At 37.8% G+C, this 23,936-nt stretch overlaps 1 protein-coding gene across 4 annotated transcripts in view; it reads left to right on the top strand.

The window, feature by feature from the left end:
* ZNF385B (zinc finger protein 385B) overlaps window positions 1-23,936 on the top strand; it is a 378,085-nt gene that overhangs the window by 265,729 nt on the left and 88,420 nt on the right. The window contains exon 1 of one of the 4 annotated variants that reach the window (XM_090268162.1): window positions 7,860-8,010. The exons of 2 other annotated variants lie outside the window; for them this stretch is intronic. The gene's annotated coding sequence lies outside the window, so the exon portion shown is untranslated. Of the gene's footprint in view, window positions 1-7,859; window positions 8,011-8,563; window positions 8,624-23,936 lie in introns of those variants that run through there. One more of the 4 variants, XM_090268157.1, reaches the window with a different exon arrangement.

Genomic DNA, 23,936 nt, shown 5'->3' with positions numbered 1-23,936 from the left:
TGGTTTCCGGTCATTTGAATATATGCTGTGTTATCATAGACTTCACAGTGTGTTCTAAAAAATAATGCTATTTTCATAGTGATATTAAAGGCACAGGGAGATTTGGTGTTTGATTTAGAATTTCCTCGTGATTTCCCACATGATACAGAACTGCTTCAACAAGTCACTTGCTACTAAGCATCTCAGACTTTTATTTGGCAGTAATGAGAAAAACAACCACTTAAAAATGTTTGTAAGTGGAACATGCATATTTAGAAGTAGCTGACATCTGATATGTAATTTTTCTTATATACTATGTATGGTGCCATAGATTTTCTAACAGTGTGAAGATAGTACCTTCCATTAGCAAGGCAGTATAGCATGATGGTTAAAATATGGACTCTAGAGGCTGATAATGTGCATTTGCATCTCAGCTCTGCCACTTACCTGGTTTGTGACCTTGAGCAAGATGCATAACCTTTGTATGTCCCTTTTCCTCATCTATAAAATGCAGATAATAGTAAGTTCCTCTCTTACCATGTTAATTTGAAGACTGTGTGAATAAATAAAGTGCTTAGAACAGTATTGGCATATAATAAATGTTATGTGTTAGCCATTGTTGTACAGGTGAGTAAAGATAAGCAATAAGTCTACTTTAGTGTTAGAAGGGTCAACAATAAGTTAGTTTTCCCTGGCCAGTTGGTTCAGTTGGTTGAAGCATTGTCTCCTACACCAAAAGATTGTGGGTTCGATTCCTGGTCAGAGTATATACCTAGGTTGCAAGTTCGATTCCCAGTTGGGGTCTATGCAGGAGGCAACTGATGGATGCTTCTCTCTCACATTGATCTCTCTCTCTCTCTCTCTCTCTCTCTCTCTCTCTCATTCTCCCTCTCTCTCTCTCTCTCTCAAAATCAATAAAAATATATCCTTGAGTAAGGATTAAAACAAAAGTTAATTTATCTTTGTTTAGGATAAGGCTTTACACTGAGTTTATTCTTGTCTCTGTCTTAAGAAAGTTCTAATGAGGACAGCTGCCGTTCCTTCTGCTCCCTTATATTAAGTCTACATTGCAGTGAGTCCCATAACATCAGGGGGTTGAGGATCCTCATGTACCTGTAAATGGAAATGTGCACCAAGTATTTTGTAGATTGAATAAATATCATGTCTCACAGATACCAAACATACTCTGGCCAAATGTACGTCAGCCCTACTATGATAATGAATGATGTTTATTTTAAATGATACTGACTTCACAACAGCATTGTATATAATCAGTGAATGCTAAGGAAAAAAACAGTAATAACATGTGAAGAGTCCTTCAAACCATTTGATGTTTAAAATGACAAATATTATGCTAAGTGAAATAAGCCAGTCAGAGAAAGACAGATACCTTATGATCTCACTCATATGTGGAATCTAATGAACAAGGTGAACTAACAAGCAAAATAGAGACAGACTCATAGATAGGGAGCAGGCTGACAGCTATAGGGAAGTGGTGAAGGGGTGGAGGGACTGAGCAGAAAAGAAAAAGGGCTCATGGACATGAACAACAGTGTGGTGATTGTGGGGGAGGGGTTAGTTGGAGGGTGAAAGAGGGTATAAGGGGGATAAATAGTAATGTAAAAAAATACAATTAAAAAAAATTTTTAATAAAATGTGTCTCCATCCTAGAAAAGACTAAGAAAGTATAGCCATCCATTCATTCATTTACAATAGGTATTGAGTGCCTGCTATATGCCTGGCACTGTTTAGAAGCTGGGAATAGAGCATTTAGAATATCATTGTTGTTCTTATCATTGTTGTTCTGATGGGTTATATTCTAGTAAGAGGAGACAGTGAACAAGTAAACAAATAAGACAAGATACTTTTAGAGACAGATAGGTAGATAGAGTAAGTAAAACAGCAATGTCATAGAAGAAAGGCCTTGTGGAAGGCCTCCACTGCCTCAGCCAACCTAAGACACAAATGAATTGCGGAAGTAGAGTTGCATGCTGAGAGAACAGCAAAGGCAAGAGCCTTGACATAAACATGAATTTGACATGTTTGAGAAGGAGAATTGAAGGTTATATCTTGGTGGGGGATGGGAGGTAGGGGTGGGAGGATAGAAAGTGAGGCCCTGGAAGTAAGCAGGGACTCAATCATGTGCTAACTGCCCGCCATGGTAAAATTTCATTCACAGTGCAGTGGCAAACCATTATGCACTGAAGTAACATGATAAGATTTGTATTTTTAAACTGTTTGGCTGCTGTGTAGAGAATCAAGTGTCGGGGCACATAAGTGGTCTCAGAAAGAGCTGTTGTAATCCAGATTGATGTTGGTGGCTTGGACTACAATGTGGCAGTGACATGCAGAGATGCAGAAAGATTCTGTGTATGTTGGAGATAGAGACAACAGAACTTGCTAATAGTCTGGATATGGGTGGTTAGCAATAGGAGGAGCCAAGGAATCACATATTTTGTGGCTTCTATCAAGTCCTGCCTTCACAGTGAAACTGTCCCCAGCCTTTCTAACCCATTGTTGCCTCTCCTTTGGGTGCAGCAGTTGCTTTCTGAGTCCATAATATATGCAAGGCATGGTTCTCAGTGCTCTGGATACATTAGTGAACAAAGATTCCTGCCATTGTGAAGATTATGTTCTTCTTTCCTGTACTACTCCTCTATCTGTGCCCATAATTTACACTAATTTTATGTCTTAGTATTAGTCTCTCATTGTTTCAGATTTGTTCTTTTTGCTATCCCAAATAGACAGTTACCTTGTGAAGGACCAGGGACCCCAGTTTTCAGTATACCATAATGCTGAGCTTAGTGCTGGGGAAGAGCAAAAGTAACAGTTGAAGATCTGCCCTTTTCCTTGACAACTTCTTGTTTATAGGCTTGCCTACTTTAAATAAGTAAATCTGTGAAAATCTAACACTGCAATTTAGATTATTGGAAAGGCAATCACTTTTCCATTAAAAAAGAATTATTTACTCACCCAAGAGTTACTTTAAAGTAACAGACTTTCCTAATGAAGGTAATTAAAAGTTTATTAACAGGTCATTATGTATTTGTCAGGGGATATGGGTAAAAGAACTGAAGCTAGAATATCAGGCATCATAGTCAATTTAAAATTATCCAGAATGGAGACAGAGGAGCTGAAATTTATAATTATAAGTAAAAAGGAAACAAATTCTGATTTCTAAAAATTTAAACATATAGGCCATATCATAGAGGGTTTTTATTTTCTAAATTTACAGCTTATAATTGGCAATTATAAATTGATTCTTTAACCGGATCACATTCATTCTGGCGATGAAAAGTTATCACTGGAATGCATAAGAAAATCAGCTTCTGGTTATGGCTTTCTGAATATGTCTTAAAATACAAAGAAGAATAAAAAAATTCATGTTTTTTGTTTGTCTGTTTTTTCCTTTTTATTGCATTTGTTGGGTGACACTGGTTAACAAAATTAAATAGATTTCAGGTGCACAATTCTACAAGGTATCATCTGTACACTGTATTGTGTGTTCACTACCCCAAATCAAGTCTCCGTCCATGACCATTTATCCCTCCATACCCTCTTCCACCCCGCCCTCCCCCAGCAATCACCACTGTGTTGTCTATGTCCATGAGTTTTTTTCTTTTCACTTTTTTGTGCTCAATTGTTCCATATCCTCACCAAGCACTTCTCCCTCCCCCCCACCCTGAGCTGTCAACCTGCTCTATCTATGAGTTTATCTCTATTTAGCTTGTTAGTTTATTTTGTTCATTAGATTCCACATATGAGTGAAATCATATGGTCCTTATATTTCTCTGACTGGTTTATTTCACTTAGCATAAAGTTCTCTAGGTCCATCCATGCTGTCACAAAGGGTACAATTTTCTTCCTTTTTACAGCTGAGTAGTATTCCATTGTGTAACTGTACCACAGCTTTTGTATCCATTTATCCACTGAACATCTTCACAAACATTCATAGGATATTGACTCCTTTTTAAGACCCCATATAATGTCATTTAGGTCCTATTGCTAGTGTAATGTTCTATCTAATAAACCTCTCCTGTGGGTTAATTAAGCTTTTGAGAACTATCCCAATAATTCAATGACCATTTATAATTTTGTTTTTATGGAAAATGCTACTGAGTTCCAGAATACTAACTTTAAACCCAATATTAGGAACACACCCCATTTACAGTATAAGGGATCCTATTAAACTTGGTTCTTTAACTCTCTTAAACCATCTACTCTTTAAAGACCTGCATGATTATCAATGAGAAAGAAAACCTTTCATCAGGTAGCATGCAGCAGCACTGTTCTTATAATAAGTGTGTACATGTTGTTCCCTTTACCTCATTCATCACTCAACACATTCATTGAGTGTTTTCTCTGGGCAACAGTCTCTTACCCAGAAGAGCTTAAAGCTCCTTGGAGGGAAAGACACATACACAGTAGAATGTCTTAACTACTGTAAGAGAGATGTAAATGAAATGTATTGTGGGTTCACAGGTGAGCAAGATACTTTCTTCAGATGGAAGTGGGAAGGCTTCCTGGAAGTGATGACATTTAAAATGCCACTTGAAAATGGAGGGACTTTGAAAGGGGACAGTAAGGAAAGGACATCCTGGGAAGCATGAACAAAGTGATGGAACTAAGAAAAGGTGTGTACAAGAACCAGCCAGAGCTTCCTGTGGTGAACTGTTCTGTAAGGCACTGCCTAAGGAGCCAAAGACAGAAAGAAAACTAAGGTTTAGTCCTTACCCTTAAGGAATAATTCAGTTTAGTGCAGTTAAGTTTGAGGATGGTGATAGATACTGAACTGAGGTACTGGAATTGTATTCTATATCATGGCTTTGGTGGTGGTGATAGTAATGCTTATTATTTACTAAATCCGTCAATGTTCATTAGATATGATTACTGTTTGTTTTTTAAGATTTTATTTATTTATTTATTTTTAGAAAGAGGGGAAGGGAGAGAGAAAGAGAGGGAGAGAAATATCAATGTCTGGTTGTCTCTCGCGCACCCACAACTGGAGACCTGACCTGCAACCTAAGCATGTGCTTTGACTGGAAATCGAACTGGGGACCCTTTGGTTCGCAGGCATGGGCTCAATCCACTGAGCCACACCAGCCAGAGCTAATTATTGTTTTATTCCTACTTGTTGACCAAGTAAACCAGGGCTTAAGTCAATTAATTCATTTAATATCGTCCATCTTATAAGTAGCAGAGTGGGGGATTGGAACAAGTATGTTGTATTGCAGAGTCCAGAAGTCACTAAGGGGAGTTATGGAAACATTTGAGTAAGAAAATGATTAATTCAAGCTGTTTTTCTTAAGAAGTTATTTGGCTACAGAGGGAATACAGCGATTAGAGGATTATGCTACTGAACAGGTAATGAAGACCTAACTGAAAGTAATGGTAATGGTTATGAAAAGGGGAAGGAGGGGAAAGATGGCATCGGTATAACTAACTTGATTCAGTGACAAGGAAGAGGAAGAAATCAAATATAGCTTCAAGCTTTAGACTCTGTGTAACTGGGAGACTCATGGTGCCAGGCAGCAAAAAAAAAAAAAGACCACAAAGGAGGGATGTCCCTTGGGGGGTAGGGGAGCTGAGATGACTAGTTTAATTTTGTACAAGCTGCTAGATGCCAATGGGATGCATGTGAGAGAAGCGCTGCAGGTGGCTGGAACTACAAAAGGTAAGCTAGGAAAAGAGGGCATTTACATATCGAATCATGTTCTACCAATAGCGTCAAGGTCAAGGAGGACTGATAAAGAACTTCAAAACTATAGTTTTATTAGGCTGGACAAATCAGGGGCTGATCACTGGATTTATGAAATGAAGTCATAGTAAAAAGAAAGAAAGTATAGATTACTCTAAAAGGAATTAAAAGTCAAGGGGAAAAAAAAGTTGTTGATAGACAAAGGCTAACAGGAGTGAGACAAGTCTTATTTGTTTTCCTAAAAAGTGGAAGGACTGAAGAAAGTTGGTGACTGATGGAGTAAAATCTTGGAATTGTTGGACTGTATTAATGCAAGGGCACAAGTGATGTATTTGATGGGCGAGGGATGCCTGGTGACTCTTTCAGATTCTTCCAGACTGTTTCCATTCTTCAGCGGAACACTTAACTGCCACTTCTCTCCTAAGTCTTCCTCGTAGTTCCCCCCATAGAGGCTTAAATGTTCCTTATCCCATTCTCTTAGGGCTCTTAGTACATACATAACCATAGACCCGTGGTTCTAAAACATCAGTGTGCTTCAAATCACCTAGAGGGCTGGTTAAAACATAGATTGTAGGGTTCCGCCCCCAGAGTTCATGATTCTGCAGGTTTGTGATGGAATCTGGGAATTTGCTTTGCTAACAAGTTCTCAGGTGATGATGATGATGATGGTCTGGGGACCACACTTTGTGCATTACTGAATTAAGTTAAGCATCTATGAAGAAGGTAAATAAAGGGTTTGGGGTTTTGAGGATGGACTACTGTGCCAGACCTGGAAATGTTGTAGAAAAATAATCATGAATCAGGTATGATTTAAGGACAGGCAAAAAAAAAAAGAAAGAAAGATTATTTTGCCTAGCTCCCTGAAAGAAAAATACTTCAAAAGAAGCATCAACATCGTCCCTACTAAACAAAGAGTTTTCTTAGGAGAACTCTATCTTGGTATAGATTTTTTAAAATAAAGTAAAAATTGATACAGCAGTGACTATAATGTTAATTATGAAGAACTATATAAATACTATGTGAGCAAGAAGTGCACAACTGTTATTTGGGGGAAATTTAAGTACAGAGCTAGCATAATATGCTCCTTTTAGAATGCTATTTTGTTATAACAACTGAGATCAGTGGGCCTGCAGATATGCACATTTACTAAGAACTGGTTTTACAATTACCATTTTGATTGCTGCATTTAATTATTCCTTTAGGTTTACCTGTCCCTGATAGTTACCGTGCAAATCTGACATAAAGAGATATACCAAATCATTGAATTTGAGTGGGCGTAATTTGTTCTGTATGTAACTAAAGTGTTGGCTGTGGTTGGCAAAAGTGCTAAGTTGCACAACCTAAGGTGTGAAATCCTTCCTGATATTTGCAAACACCAGCCATTTCAAGTTTTTGTTTGTTTGTTTAGTCAGATGCCCACTAAGCTAACTCATCAATGATATCAATGACAGTAAGCTTAGCATAAGCAAAACAACCAATCAGTCATAGCCACACCGTGTAACATGAATGTATCAGAAGCCTTATTCTGGTCACATGGTCAGATGCCACAAGACGGAGAGTAAAATTAGTTAGATACATGGGTAAATGATGTATCACTTAGTTCCAAGCCTGCACGACTGCTAATTTCACCATGATTATTTCTCATCTAACTGAAATTAGGTTTTTGAATTGAAATGCAGAAACATCCCCATTAATGTTATAAACATCAAATTATCTGCTTTAGTTTTTTTTTAATTATATGCTGTGAATCTTTATTTTTAAATCTAAACATCCACAGGAAATGAAACAAATTATTTATGCCTAACAGAATGCAAATAAATTACACTAGACTAACAATATAAATAAAGTTCATATTTTGAGAATGCATATCTTTTTTAAATAAAAAGCATATTAAAATAAAGATGTAGTTGCCCTCCTAGAAAAGAAAGATAACTAAAAATTCCAAATTGCTAAAATACATAAATATTTTGAGAACTGAATGGCAATTTCATTCCTCCTGTGTCACAGTGGTAGTTTCTGGGAGCTACTCAAAAAAATTAGATGAAAGAAAGTAACTTGTCAGTCTTTTAGGATATATTTGGTTCAATGTCGTCAGAAGGTAGTCTGCTCTCTCCCTGGAATCAAGTTGCAAACACAACCCTCAATAGTAATTAGAGCTAAGCTGCGATTAGAGGACCTGTGATTTGTTCAGATGCACTGCCTGTCGCCTGTATCCTAGCACCACATTTCACAGGAGCACCAGGTGGAAACCATGGAATTATTTATCTCTCAATGTAATACCTCATAAAGTACTCAAATGCAGAAGTGACGGGTGGACCGTAATCTTAACGAAGGTAAGCGGTGCAGGCTGATCAGCATTTACACCTCGGGGAACTTTTTCATGAAGTATGTGACAAAAATGTAAAACAATTAACATCAATTTCAGAAGAAGAAAAAAAGTATCAGATTTAGAGCAAAGAGAATTTGCTAATTTCACACCTCCCTTACCTGATATGATCTTGGTTTTCCAAACTTGTTTTTATTCAAATTTTAATATTGCTTCACTTTGCTGAATGTAATGTAGATGTGACTGATTTCCCACACTCTCTTTACCTTTATGAACTATGGTTTCTTTCTCTTTTGAAATTTGGCTCAGAATAGCTACCAGATAAAAATGAGATTCACGTTTAATCCAAGTATGTTAGAAGCCTCTCTCTCTTTTCTCCTCTCTTCAGGAAGTATATTTAAAGCGATGATTGTGCATATTCCAGAATGCACGTTCAGACTGACAGGCTAGTGGCTGGTAGCCTGTAATAAAATTGAGTGACGTGTGTTATTTACACTCCAGTCACATGATTTTATGATAGGCATGTTTCAAGTTTTTAATCTTCCATCTAGTTCAAGTCAAAACTCAATGACTTCATGTTAATTTAGACCCTTGGGCTTAGAGGTCTCTCTGGAAACCAGGTAAGTTTAGCTCCTCACAAGGGAGTATTGTCTGTCATGCAAATAGATGTATTTTGTGTATATTCAATAGGTATTTGTGAAATTCTCATTTCTATTTTTATATTTCTCCCACCTGAAATATTCCTTTTCTTTCAATTTTGCCATTTTTAAAACATAGATAAATATTAGTTAGGAAAGAGCTTAGAAACACTTGGCATGAGGCAGATGTTTTTATCTCATTGTACCCAGTGGGATTTCAGATGGTTTGGAAAATATTGAAAGAGCATCGACTTCCTTTATTCTCCTTCACTGGTGGATTAGAAGGGTAAATACAGAAGGTTCAGTATACTCTGGCAAAAAAAAATGAAGAGTAAAGCCAATGCAGGGTCCTGGAGACTTCTCTGTGGTGTGGGACCTCCTAGCAGGCACTGCTGCTCAGTGTAGTTACCACAATTAAAATTTTTGTTATTTGCTTAGTCATGGAATTATTTATCCTTGAGCATCATTTTCTTTATCAGAAAGACATGGGATGATCGTAAGCCATGTAACAGATTAGAAGTGTACTTAATATATGGAAAAGCACCTTGTGCTCCCCAGTGAAAAGTTACAGTGTTTATATATATAACTCAGGACAGTGGCAATGAATTTTTATGAAAATGTACCCTTAAATTCCATGGTAGATTTCAGTTTTTAACTTGTCCCATTCTGTCATACACATGGCAGATACTATAGTGTGAACACATATAAAACAATCCTTAGTTATTGAAACTGACGTGACTACTTGAGACATTATTGGAGATATGGCCTTAATTTGTTTTGTCTTGTCACAGGGACAAACTTGTTCTGATATTAGCAAAATATTGCTATTCAATTTTTGATTTACAGAAGCAAATATTGAAAACAAAATTAATATAATATAGCTGCAAAGCAAGGCAAATGACAAATTTTGAGTGTTCTCTAGTTTGCTGGCAGTATTATGGGGAGAGAGACCGACATTGAGACAAAAAGATGAAGCAGACAGGCATATACATATAAAGAGATAAAAAGAGACCGAGATAGAGAACAGCCACAGAGATGAGAGAGGCAGAAAAGACTAGCAGGTGAGAGGAAGGGAGCCTAGGGAGACAGGTGTAGGACAGAGACAGAAAAAGAGGTTATTAAAGGGAAAAAGGCACAAGTCCATCGAAGTCTGGAAATAGAGATTGTACAGTTTTGAAACTTTGTGTTCTTTTTGCATGGAAACATGCTTGTCAAAGTCAATACATGGAGCACCAAGTCCTTTTTTATGAATTGTTTACTCTCCATTTGTGTCCTTTGAAACAAATGGATCTTAAAAGGCTGTTTGAAGTTCAAAAGAGACCAAGAGTCAAAATAAGGGCTCATCTAAAAGAAAATATTTCCATTCCTTTGTTGTCTTATAAAGCAAATCATTGAAAATGAAAGTGATGAGTGCTATGATTATATTTTCTATGGTCCACATGGCTCCTTATTAAAATGTCATTGTCTTTGACTTCTGGAGATCATTGGGGTTGGGCAAGCAAGGAGTCATTGGGGAAGCCAAAAAGAAATTCCACAGAAGAAAAACTGGTATAATGACATATAATGACAGTATAAAGTCAGTATAACGGTTCAAGAGTAAACATGGTACAGAGGAAGGGGTAATCATTTATGATGAATCACTTCCAATGCAGAAAATCCTTGGGCATTCATCGGAGGGCCTAATCCGATGATGTTTGCACATCACTAGTACCCCAGAAGCTGCCTGCATGACTGAAGCAAGGTGCATCAATTTCTAGGATGGAAAGACTGGCAGAATTCCAAGAAGGCTGGCCAGGGACTGGCCATTCTGTTCAATACTAGAGACCCTTTGGAATACAAGCATCCCCTGGGTCACAGGCCACTCCGTGTTTCCCAGGATAAGCCTGATATCAATCACATTGTCGCCCAGTTGCCCAGGTCCTTTGTTTGAAGGAGTTAGGTGTCCTGCTTAACTAGATTGTTCCTGCTCATCTAGGTTTTGCTCTGCACTTTCATTCCATACAGATTTCTGCCAAACACTTGAAAGATAAAATGGAAGGAAATTACTTTAGGAATGAGATCGGAAATTCCAAGAAATTGGTGCTAATTCTAGTCCACACTGCAAATCAAGCCAAACTTACCACTTTTCCTTCCCTCCCCAAATCTCCTCTCTCCCTTTTCCCCATTCTAACCCCACTCTTTCCCTACTAGTCACAATCTCTGCTCACCCATCCCTGGCCTGGCTTACAGTGGTCACTTCACACCAGGATTCCACAGGTTGCAATGGTGGCTTTCAGGCTGCTTGCACAGGAGCCCTGCTCCTGGCTGAAAATGGGTTCTTAGCTAATGAAGGACCCATAGTGGTCTCATCTATGATGGTCACCATGATTATCATACTCCACTGGAGTTTTTTCTGAATACTCTGTAGTGTGTTATAATTGTGGTATCTGTGGCATATACATAAAAAAAGGAAAAACGATCCCAACACAATTTTTACCATTTCTATTTATTCCCTAATTGTGCTTTCTATCCAGGAGCCTGTTACTTTTTTTTTTTTTTTTTTAACATGGGCAACAGCTTTTGAATAGCTTTGAGATGTCTGGCTAATATTTAAACTAGGGAAATCTCTCTTCTCTACAAAGGTGGTAGTAGAGAGCACTGGCAGAACAAATATTAACTCCGTTTCTTTAAATTGAGCAAGCTTCTTGGGGGTGGGGGGTTTCTTTTTAAAAGGACCGTTAAGTAAACCAATGTTCCCTCCCCCCACACTTTTGGCTCTTAAATGCAAATAGCCTAGACACTAAATGCAAGAGCTGGAATTCTCTGAAACTAGGGGGCAACACATTTTCTGTCCTGGAGCTAGAAGTTATAGCAGCAGTTGGGTGCGCTGACCTCCTGAGCTGCTGAAGCAGCCCTTGCAGCCCAGCCCTTCGTGTGAGCTGCAGAGAAGAGGCCCAAAGACAGCCAGGGGCCTCACAGGCCTGCTGCTTTGATCTGTTCCAATGGCAGGTCATTGCCATTGCTGGGGAAAAAAAAAAATGTGTCTTTGAAGATAGCATTTTGCTCACTGTTTTGATAGTACTTAAGTATAAAAACCACCCATAGAAATGTGAGTGCGCTTCCCACTATGAGGCTATTTGAATTAGTTATATTGATCCACACGGTACAGTTAAAGGCATAGTTTTAATGAGATTTGCTATTCTCTTTTTTCCCATTTGGAATATTGGAAGAATTATTTTCAATAGGGTGTTGCAATCAATCTTCAGCCTTTCTTTGAAAGGAAAAAAAATGTTGGTTCTTGACTGGGTTTTTCTCTTTCATTTAATTTCTTTCTTCCATTGGTCATATTAATAAAATATTAAAATGAAAATTTCATTTGAAAATGAATACTTCTAAATTTTAGTCAAAATATAAAGAGAAAACAGACCAAATACCAGTCTACTTAAATTTTTTTAAGGCAATGATAATATATGATTCTTGCACATCTTTGATCATACAGATTTAAATATTCCAACAGTGTCCCTGAGCAAGAAGTTCTGGGTTTGATTCCACCATCAGACAGGCACCATACTGGATCAAGTTCTTCCAATCACATTTTTCTCATATAAAATGAAGGGTAAGATTTCTAAATAATGTTTATCTCTAAAATTTTATGAAAAATAATTCCTCTAGAACTATTTAGTGGTTTGAGAAAAATAGTTGTTGTGTTTTCCTAAGAAAGTCTGTATTTTTAGGAAGGTTTCTAAAAGAAAGAAAAACAAAAAACAAAAAACCCTAGTTCTATGCTGCCATCCCTTAGGTCCCTAACATGCTGTAGGGGGAGAGCAAATTGTTCCTCCGTTTGTAACAGAAAGAGATATCAGACCTCAGAAAAGTGTCTTGATGCCGCTGACAGGAGTCACTGGGCAATTGTAGCTCAGGGCCATCTCCCTGAGTCTTTTTGCCAGAAAATGTCGTCAGGCTGCTGTGACCTCTCAATCCACTCTCGACCTCAGACAATTTTAGTAAATCCCCGTCTGGAGATAATTTTGGCTTCTTTATAAGGCTTAATAGTTTAGAAACTAAGCACATGATATTCCCTTTTGATAAGTCAGGTGTATTAAAAACACTTCCAAAAGACTGGACAAAGCATTTGTCAGAATCTTGTTTTCCCTTCCTTGATTTTCCCTTCTTGCGTGTTCATGCTTAATACGATTGGGTTACAAGTAGAAAAACTATAACACAGCAAGAAGTTTTAAATTCTCCTTAAAAGAAGACAACTGGATCTCAAGACATTTTTTTGAAAACCAGCAATCTTTTTTACTTAAATTCTGAACTTCTCAGATATTTCAATGTACCTTTGAAAAACGATTGCAACTGATGAAGTATGTCACATGTTTAACCAAACTATATTTGGTACTACATAGTAAGTAAATCTTACCCCATTTTTTTTCAAGATTTAAATATAAAAAACTCAGTGCATGGGCAAGATATTCAGATATAAATGAATCGCCACTTGGCTGTATGTATTCTACTGTTAGCATCTGAAAAGCTATCCATTGCATCTTAGTGAAAGATTCATCATTTTGTGTAAAAGCTGGCATACTACTAAAACCCAAAGGACACTGTGGTTTAAAATCTATCATGATGTGGTTTCACTGCTGGTTTTTGATGTAGCACTTCATTTTTGCTAATAAACTTCAGTGTGGTACTCACAAGCATTTATTTTTAAATGCAACATTCTGCCAGGATGCTGCTATTACAGCTCCTTGGAGGGAACCCTGACCTTCCCCAAGGGAGATTCAAGCACAGAACTTCCAATTGTTAAGACGGTATAGATGCAGAGTTCTAGATATACATTCTTCTCTTTGACATCACTGAATTCTATATCAGTCTCTTCTAACCACTTCTGAAATTCAGCAAGGAAGCATTAGCATTAGAGAGAACTCTTATTTTCTCACAAATCATTTTGAGTAAAATCAAGCTGGCAGTGGGAAAAGAACTCAGAAAACACTTTCATCCTAAAAATATACAAACAACAGTGTTTGAAGGTGTTCTTGTTGGGAAATTTTGCTATGTTTGTCAAAATTGTTTACTAAGATTAATAGCATTGAATACATTACTTTTTAGAAATTTCTATTAGGGTGTAGCATACACAAAAGTGTATTCTAAGTGTACAGTTGGATGAATGTACACAAACATACATACATACCTGTGCAACTGGCAGTAAGATCAAGTACAAGGACATTGCCAGCACTGTAGAAGCCCCTCATATGCTCCCTTCCAGTCACTCTACCCAACCCCATTTCACCCTTCCTGCAAGGATGGCCACAATCCTACAGCCTAGGTTCATCTTGGCCTGATTCTCTGCTTTCTATAAATGTTGATATGCTCCTTTATTTTAGTTCTTTTTCCCAATATTACATTTGCAAAGTCTGTTTGTCATTGCATGAACTTATACAGGGTGTGCCAAAAGTAGGTTTACAGTTGTGAGTATGCAAAACAGTCTTTTCCTGTATTCGTCATCGTCGTCGGCAGCCGTCCGTCTCGAGAGACGATGGTGTAGCTTCTCAAGGGTCTATCTGCACCGCCGAGAATGGCTGTGCAGTCCGACTCGGGAGTGACACGGTATCTGTCTCCTCCCGTGTTGAATCGACATCTTGCGATGACGCTGGAGTGTCCTCTCCAGTGAAGCTACTAAGCCTGGGCAGGGTGATATGGAGGGCCAGCTGTTGCCCATGCAGCAGACCCCCCCTCTCTTCGCAGCTGAAGGGTCCAGGGGAAAGACGGAGTCAATACAGCTTGGCTTCAGGTGTGCCTCAGGAGTTGCCGGTGTTGACTACAACGTCAAACCGCCTTAGGGACTCCGGCTCCGGATTTTCTGTCGGGGTTTACTCCCTTAGCCTTTCCCCTGAAGAGGTATGCCGCAAGGCACCGGAGGTTTTTTGGAGTCAGAGTTTTCCTTCTCTGATGTACCCTGACTGGAAGATCGAACCAGCGACACTTAGCTCGCAGGCCGACGCTCAATCCACTGAGCCAAACCAGCCAGGGACTTTTCCTGTATTATTATTTATTAATTGTTCTATTTGCCATACGAACCACTGTAAATCTACTTTTGCTACACCCTGGATTTCATTTTTCTCATTGTTATAGCCCATTATGTAAATGTTTTATTGTGTGAAGATAGCAAAAGTATTTTTTCCTACTGTTCATGGACCAATTGGTTAATTTCCAGTTTAGCACTATTATAAATAGTATTGCTATGAACATTCTGGTACATATCATTTATGTTAAGTATGTGCTTAGAAGTGAAATTGCTGAGTCATAGGTTTTGTACTACTCAGTTTTAGTAGATATTACTAAATAGGTTTTTAAAGTTGTAACAATTTATACTTCAGGTAAGAGTTCTTGTCAATATTTGATAATCTGTCATTCTTCATTGTAGCCATTCTTAAGGTAAATAGTTTTAATTTGCACATTCCTAATGACTAATGAAGTTAAACATGTTTTCTATATGTTTACAGGCCATTTTTTGACATACTTTTGTGACATATCCATTCCAGTCTTTTGCCCAATTTTTCTATTGTTACCTTTCCTTATTGATTTGCAGGAGCTCTTTATTCTAGATTCAAGTCCTTTGTATATATAAAATAAATATTATCTTCCAGTCTGTGATGGCCTTTCTATTCCCTTGATAGGAGTTTATTCTTACATTCTTATTCTTAATAATAAAGTATGTTTATTAATTTTTCTTATTAGCATCTTTTATTTTCTGTTTAAGCAATTTTTATTTATGCCAAGGTCACAAAGGTGTTCTATTTTTCTCTTTATTGTTTTAACTTCTAATCCAGAAACACTAAGAATACCTTGAGTGCCTTTAAAAAGTTTTTAACTTTTATACATTCCATTTTTCTATGCCTTTTGTTTATGCAGTTTCCTCAGTCATTTTCCCATATCTACCTCTCAAAATACTAAACATTCCTCAACACTTAAGAGATAGTTCATCTCTGGAAACATTTATGAACCCAACTCCTATCCAGATATAATTTCTTTCTCCCTTGAACCTCCTTAACATTTTGTTAATAATATAAAACCCTGACATATCCTGCCTTTTATAAGTATTAATAGATTTAACTATTTATGCTCCCCAGGGATATACAGCATAGTCCAAGAGGAGTAGGAATATCTCATAACTGCAGTAATTGAAGCTTGTTGAACACTTGCTATGTCAGATGCAAGGTGAAGCACTTCCACAGAAAAATCTCAGTTGGCTCTCCCACCGATTCTATGATGTAGATACTCTTGTGTGCCCTAGTTTTTAGAAAAGAAAATGGAGGTATAGAGAAGTAAAATCACATGTCCTAGGTTACACAACCAAAAAAAGGTAGATCTGGAAGTCATCAGCTTTCTCCTGAATTGATGCTTTTAACTCTTGCAAAACAGTGTCTCCTGAAAGGTGTGCCATAGTGTCATGTTGTCCCAAAAACTCTGTGAAAATAAAAAGGATTGATTCATGTGTAAGAAATTGAGGGTGGAAATTATATCTGCCTTGACATCTGAAGTGTCCGTTGGCATATTAAAAGCTCAAAGATGTCTTGCAAAAAAGAAATGTTTTAAATTTTGTTGAAGCCAGCATTTTCTGTATGTACTTGATAATAAAATCTTTTTCACATAACAACTTTACAAATATAACCAACTTTATGAAATGAAAGCAGGGATTTACAGTTAGATGATCAGGAGTGTGGACACAGGTCCTACCACATACTACATGATCCTAATCTCTCTAAACCCTCACCTTCCTTATCTGTATAATGGGGATAATAATACAAGCCTCATATAGTTATATTATAATTGAATAAAATAAGGTACACAAATCACTTAGCACAGCACCTGGCATAGAGTAGAACTTTACTAAACACTAGCAGTTGTTATTATTTTCTTATCTTCTCTTAGTAAGTAAAATAAATCCTGTCTGACTTAATTTGTAATCCCTGTGGCTGTCAGCACTGTGCTGAATTAAATAATACTATTATTTGGGGGAGATTATTTTTAGATAAATATGTTCTAGAAACATGTCTTATAGAGCATTAAAAATTTTGCATATTTTAGTTCTTTTAGTATCAGATACTATGGTAAGGTCAAACAAAAATTTCGACTAATTTCCAGCTGCCAAAGAGATGCATCTTAATTCCCTTAGTTTGATGACAAAATGTTCCTATCTACAGCTGGAGAATGTGTCTATATAACTAAAGTGTTTTCAGGTGTGCAGTTTGGTGACCATAGCATAGTAGTCAAGAGCAGAATTCAGCCCTGGCTGGTGTGGCTCAGTTGTTTGGAACATCATCCCATAAACCAAATGGTGCCAGGTTCAATTCTGGGTCAGGGCACATACCCAGGTTACAGGTTCGATCCCTGGTCAGGACACATATAAGAAGGCAATCAGTTAATGTTTCTCTTTCACATCAATGTTTCTCTCTCACTCTCTTTTTCTTCTTTCCCTTCCTCTCTCTCTGAAGGCAAGTTTAAAAAAATGTCCTCAGGTGGGGATAAAAAATTTTTTTACTAAAAAAAAAAAAAAAGCAGAATTCAGTAGTCAAATTGCCTGTATTTGAGTCCTGGCTCTTCTACATACAAGCTGGATGAAGTTAGGCTTAACCACTTTGTGCTATAGTTTTTCATCTATAGAATGGGTTACTGTGAGTATATATGTATGTATACATATGTATTCACTCTATATATAATGAGTATATATAGATATATACAGAAATGTATATACTTATATATGTGTATGCATATATACAGTAATGTAACATGTTTAGGGCAGTACACATGTACACATACATAATGTGCTTAGGGTATACTAGCACATAGTCGGCAGCCGTCCGTCTCGAGAGACGATGGTGTAGCTTCTTAAGAGTCTATCTGCACCGCCGAGAATGGTTGTGCAGTCCGACTCGGGAGTGACACGGTATCTGTCTCCTCCCGTGTTGAATCGACATCTTACGATGACGCTGGAGTGTCCTCTCCAGTGAAGCTGAAGCTACAGAGCCTGGGCAGGGTGATATGGAGGGTCTGCTGTTGCCCATGCAGCAGACCCCCCCTCTCTTCGCAGCTGAAGGGTCCAAGGGAAAGACGGAGTCAATACAGCTTGGCTTCAGGTGTGCCGCAGGAGTTGCCGGTGTTGACTACAACGTCAAACCGCCTTAGGGACTCCGGCTCCGGATTTTCTGTCGGGGTTTACTCCCTTAGCCTTTCCCCTGAAGAGGTATGCCGCAAGGCAGCGGAGGTTTTTTGGAGTCAGAGTTTTCCTTCTCTGATGTGCCCTGACTGGAAGATCGAACCAGCGACACTTAGCTCGCAGGCCGACGCTCAATCCACTGAGCCAAACCAGCCAGGGTACTAGCACATAGTATACACTATAAAATATTATTATTATTCTGTGACCCTTTCAGAAGCAAAACCCTTTATCAGTCATATCCCCTATCCACATAGCCCCCTCCTACTGGCCATGTTTGATGATCTCTTGCTGAATTTGTTTTCCTTGCATAGCAAACTGATAAAAGAATGGAAATAAGAGAAGGGGTGAAGAAGATGGTTGATGATTGTCCTGATAAGAGGGAATGTTACTCAGTATAAGGGGCAACAACATTTGGAAAGCAATAATAAGAGAAAACTGAGTTTGGTAGAAAACCTGAAATGTCACTTATCTCTTTAAAGAAATGTTTGGGAGCTCTATAATTGATTGACATTGTCTCTGACTAATAAATTTTTATAATGTGTTAAGATTTTTTATTTTAACACTCACTAAAGCAGACATATATAATAATGGTATAAGAAGAAACTACTTCTGCAAAATATAGCATATATATGTATTTGATCTCATTCTATAAATGCTTCTCCAAGCAGACTTTCTCTGATTTTGGCATACTCTCCTTTCTAGAATGAGGTATTTTATTTGTTTGTGTTATGGTACATGAAGAAGAGCCACTAGGAATCCTCAAAGCTATGACCTAAATAGGCCTGCAAGATTATATTTCAAAAGGCCAAAGACTAAGACAATAATTTCAAGTGTCACCTTGTCCTCAAATGAGGTTTTATTGGGATAGATTATGACATAATCCATTGACATAATAAGACAGCTATTATGTTACAGAGGCAGTTGACTGAAATAATTGTTCTCTTAATGATCATAGTGATGAGTTGTCTTTCACATATTATTGGTTTCATAGCTATAGATGGCTACAACTTGGATTTTACCATCAAAATAAAATTTATGGGAGAAAGTTAATTGCATTCTTATGGGAGATACATGGACATGTATAATTTCCACAGACAGAATAGTGACTGTTAGATCTTTGGGGTATACATGCTTGCGTGTTGTGTTTAATTTTCATACAGGGAGTTTGATAAACATATATACATCAAATAATATTTAAAAATCTTATTATCAAGTAGGGTGAAGCCCTATTATGACTTGATTCAGTATGATATATAAGATTATAGCCTATACTTAAAAACAAGACTACACAGAGAAGTTGTTGTCTATTGCCAACTTGTTTAAACAAAAAAGGCTGATCCTGTTCCGCGAGAATAGCAGTGTAAAGGAAACATCATACCACCCTTTATGTTGACATACCTGCTCGTTATATTTTCAACTTCTTTTTCTCTCAGTAAGTCCTTGAGTTTCAGAGAAATTTAGCATTTTCTTGCACGGTGCAATGCATTTTGGGCAGATTTCTACTTATATTCCTGTTACAGAACCCCTGGGCTGCTCCAGTTGAAACCTAGCACCCATGGGCTGTTTAGTCAGGGGCCCGGTTGCCTGCCGCCAGAATTATAACTCTCAATACCAGAGTTTAGTGAAAAGAAAAAGAAATGTTTATTTAATAGTTATATAGATTTAGATTATTTGCGGATTTCTGCCGTTAAGTCTTATGTTCCCTAAAACACCCACAAATACATATTTCTTCCTCCCCCTATCAAACCAGGCTACTTTTAGAAAAGTTATAGAGAAACCGTTTCCCTACTTCCTAGACACAGTTCAGCTTTACCGGTAGCTGCCAATCATTCAGTTCTGATTGCGGAAAGTCTTGTCTGTGTTATGGTGCTTGCCAGCTTTTAATCCGGAACCGCATAGATTCCCAGCCTTTCCTTTCCAAAACCACAAAGGTATTCCCCCTTCTCCAAGCCACAAGGTGTTCTCTCCTATTCAAAGCAGCATGGTGTACCTCTCTTTTCTGAGCTGCATGGCGTACCCTCCTTTCTAATCTGCATGGAGAACCCCTTCACCAAAACCGTATGGAGAACCTTCCTCTTCAAAACCGCATGGTCCGTCCCATTAAAAATGTCTGCCGCTTATTTTTAAATCCCTGACTGTGTCCTGTGACACAGTCGGCATCGTCCCCGGTTCTGACCATTCACAGAACCTCACACAGGCTCTGTGTGCTTTTTCCATACCATCCCCTGGTCTAAGACCCTCCCATCTCCTTGAGGCCTTGGAAATATCCAAGCCATTTGTGTAACAAAGACACTAGCCCCTAGCCTCAGGCATGTGAAGGCATCCTGAAAGCTGCTTCCTTCTCCCCATACCCCAGCCGCAAGCTCTGGGGGTTTTTGGACACCCCCCTTCTGTAACATTCCCAATGACTTTGGGTGTCCCAAGGTGAAGAGAAATGTTTTCCAGCAGTAGCTACAGCAGCAAAATCTGGACTAAGGTGACAGAAGGATCAAAGTATGAACTGACTCGTGGGAAAAAAAAAAGTTTTACCCCATTTATTTACCATTGCAAAATTTTCCTTTGAAGCAATCAGCCCTGGTGAGGCAATATTAAAAAACAGGTTTTATTTTATTTATTTATTTATTTATTTATTTATTTATTTATTTTTTATCTAACAATTCTTATTTTGAATTTTTTTTTTAATTTTTTTATTTTGGTTTTTCAATTACAGTTGTCCCCTTTTCCCCCAATTTCTCTCCCCCACCCAACCCACCCCCTCTCCCACAATCATATCCCTCCCCGTTGTCCATGTCCATGAGTCTTTCATACAGGCTCTTTAATTAAACCCTTCCCTTACTTATCCCCCTTCTCTCCCTCTCCCCTCCCCCCTATTGACTGCTATTCTGCTCTTTGTTCTATTTAGTTCCTTTGTGTTGTTCTTTAGTTTCCTGTATTAGGTGATATCATATGGTATTTTTCTTTCTTTGCCTGGCTTATTTCATTAAGCATAATTCTCTCTAGTTCCATCCATGTTGTTGCAAGGTTTTATTTTTTTAAGTATATTTTATTGATGATGCTATTACAGTTGTCCCAATGTTTCCCCTTTGCCCTCCTTTACCAGCACCCACTCCCCTTCATGGGTTGTGCATATAGGTTCTTTAGCTACTCCATTTCCTTTACTATTCTTAACATCCTCCTGTCTATCTTGTACCTACCAATTAATTATGCTGCTTAATCCTGGTACCTTTCCCCCCATTATCTCCCTTTTCTATCCCCGCTGATAACCCTCCAAAAAAGCAGCTTTTAAAAGTGAAAACAGCAAAGTTGAGGTGAGGAAATTGATGAAAGCATAGTTTATATTTATTCAGAAGTACTTTAAAACAATCTGTGTTTAACATGGTAAATTGTCTGTTATTAAAATGCTAATGAATAGTAAACAGCTGCTAAGTTTTTTATGCTAATAAATGGTGGCAGTTTAGTAGCTCTCAAGCCTGGTCTTCATTAGCGTAGAGATTTGATGGGGTAAGGGGAATCATTGTGCATTCTGACCTTTGTTGATGGAGCAATCTGTTTGTCAGGTTCTATGCTTCATTCTATCTGATTTCAGTTTGTTAGTACAAAGTGACTCTTGCCAGGCCCTTGAGGGCCATGTATTATTACATAGTTGTTTTCAGAGCCATCATTGTGGGCTTAGAATTTTCTTTTCTTTGTTAGACCCACCATGGCAAAATAATTAAACATTTGTTCATCAGGCAGCTATAAATAGAATAATTCTGTAAAATATTTATACTTTAGACTTTTAACAATTATACTAATTGTAAATTGTAAAAGGCTGTTGCTCTAATATAATAAATCTGTTTTTCAACTTAGCTAAGATTCTACAGCAAAGCTTTTAAAATAAGTATTTTAATAAGTGCCTCTGCAACATTTGACATATTGATATTATACATCACCTTGGATCTACAAGCTCTGAAGTTAGCAATGAATATAATGTCAACTAATTAGAAGAATAAGTATAATTAAATAGAAGGTGCTTATGTGAATGCCAGACTGAGATCAGAGTACTTACTTTGGCATCAGAAGAACAACCATTACTGTTTGATCTGTACTTTTGGCTGATTCTCTTCTTGCTGATTCTAACTCCATATTTTCTAATGGATGGGACTGACTTAAAGACTTGTCATTATAGATAAATGCTTCAGATGCCTTTCTCTTTTTTTTTCTGTTTTCAGGATCAATGTAAATGAGGAATGACAGTCTATTAAACACCATTGCCAATAATATTCTGGAATGATTTGAAATATGATGCAGAGTTCATTAAGGAAAATCATTGATAAAGGAATTTTCATTATTTTGGAACACTACATAAGAACATTAGTGTAAATTTTAATAGTTGGGAGTATTTTCCCATACTGATTATTTCTTCTGAAGTCAGAAGGGGATTACAAGCATATAATTATTTGTGGTTCTATGTCGGTGTGCCAGGAGAAAGTGGAACCCTCATACAGTGCTGCTGGTGATGTAGAATAGTTCAGCTGTTTTGGAAAACAGTCTACAAGTTCTCAAATGTGAAACCATATGACTTAACAATCACCAGTTCCACTCTTAAGATACATACGAGGAAAACTAAAAACATATGTACATACAAGAACTTAGAAACAAATGTTCATAGGAGCATTATGAATAATAGCCAAAAATTGGAAACAATACAAATGCCCATCAACTGATGAATGGATAAGCAAAAAGTGGTATGTCTACAATAGAATATCAGTCGGCCTTAAAAAGGAATGAAATTCTGATACATGTGACAACATGGGTGAACTTTGAAAACATTATGCCAAATGAAAGAAGATAGTCACATAAGATCTCATATTGTATGATGTCATTTAAATCAAATGCCCAAAAGAGACAAATCTATAGGGAATGTAGATTAGTGGCTGCCAGGAATTGGCAGTGTTGGGAGGAAATGGAGAATGACTGCTAATGGATAAAGTATTTCTTTTAGGAATTGTGAAAATGTTCTAAAATTGTGGTGGTGGTTGCACAGCTCTGTGAATATGATAAAAAACGATTGAATTGTACTTTAGGGAGTTGAATTATCTGGTATGTGAATTATATCTCAATCAAGCTGTTATATTTTTTTAAGGGGGGGTGGCAGGTTGGAGCCTGTTTCCCAGAGCACCATGCTGCCTATACCAGCAGTTACTTGTCTGCAGTATGTGGAGGCCCCAGACTAAAAAGAATGCTTACTACTGGACAGGTGCACTTTAAGTCTCCTGCACATGGGTTAAGCCAGATACCTGAAGAGATGACAGCTATTATAATTGCTAAAAGGTTTAGTTGCTAAAATAATACAAGTCTTATTAGAAATAAAAGTTGGGTCCTGGCTGGTATGGCTCAGTGGGCTGAGCACTGGCCTGCAAACCGAAAAGTGGCCGGTTCAGTTCCCAGTCAGGGCACATGCCTGGGTTACAGGCCAGGTTCCTAGTTGGGGGTGTGAGAGAGGCAACCAATTGTTTCTCCCCCTCTTCTTCTCCCTCACTTCCATTCTCTCTGAAAATAAATAAAATTAATTTTTAAAGAAAAGTCGAATATAAAAATTTGATTTTCTTTCCCAACTCCTCCCTGTCCCCCAGTACTCTGCACTGATCCAGGTCATAATAACCCCTTTAAGATTCACTCTCTGTCACCACCTCACACCAGTCAGAATGGCCATCATCAACAAATCAACAAACAACAAGTGCTGGCGAGGATGTGGAGAAACGGGAACCCTGGTGCATTGCTGGTGGGAATGCAGACTGGTGCAGCCACTGTGGAAAACAGTTTGGAATTTCCTTAAAAAACTAAAAATGGAACTGCCTTTTGAACCAGCAATTCCATTGCTAGGATTATATCCGAAAAATCCTGAAACACCAATTCAAAAGAACCTATGCACCCCTATGTTCATAGCAGCACTGTTTACAATAGCCAAGTGCTGGAAACAGCCTAAGTGCCCATCTGTAGATGAGTGGATCAAAAAACTATGGTACATTTACACAATGGAGTACTACGTAGCAGAAAGAAAGAAGGAACTTCTACCATTTGCAACAAAATGGATGGAACTAGAGAGAATTATGCTTA

The sequence above is a fragment of the Furipterus horrens genome, unplaced genomic scaffold (assembly GCF_987537825.1).
Source record: "Furipterus horrens unplaced genomic scaffold, mFurHor1.1.pri manual_scaffold_1, whole genome shotgun sequence".
Classification (NCBI taxonomy): Eukaryota; Metazoa; Chordata; class Mammalia; order Chiroptera; family Furipteridae; genus Furipterus; species Furipterus horrens.
The sequence above is the reverse complement of the archived record's forward strand: the minus strand, read 5'-3'. Positions and strand labels throughout refer to the sequence as shown.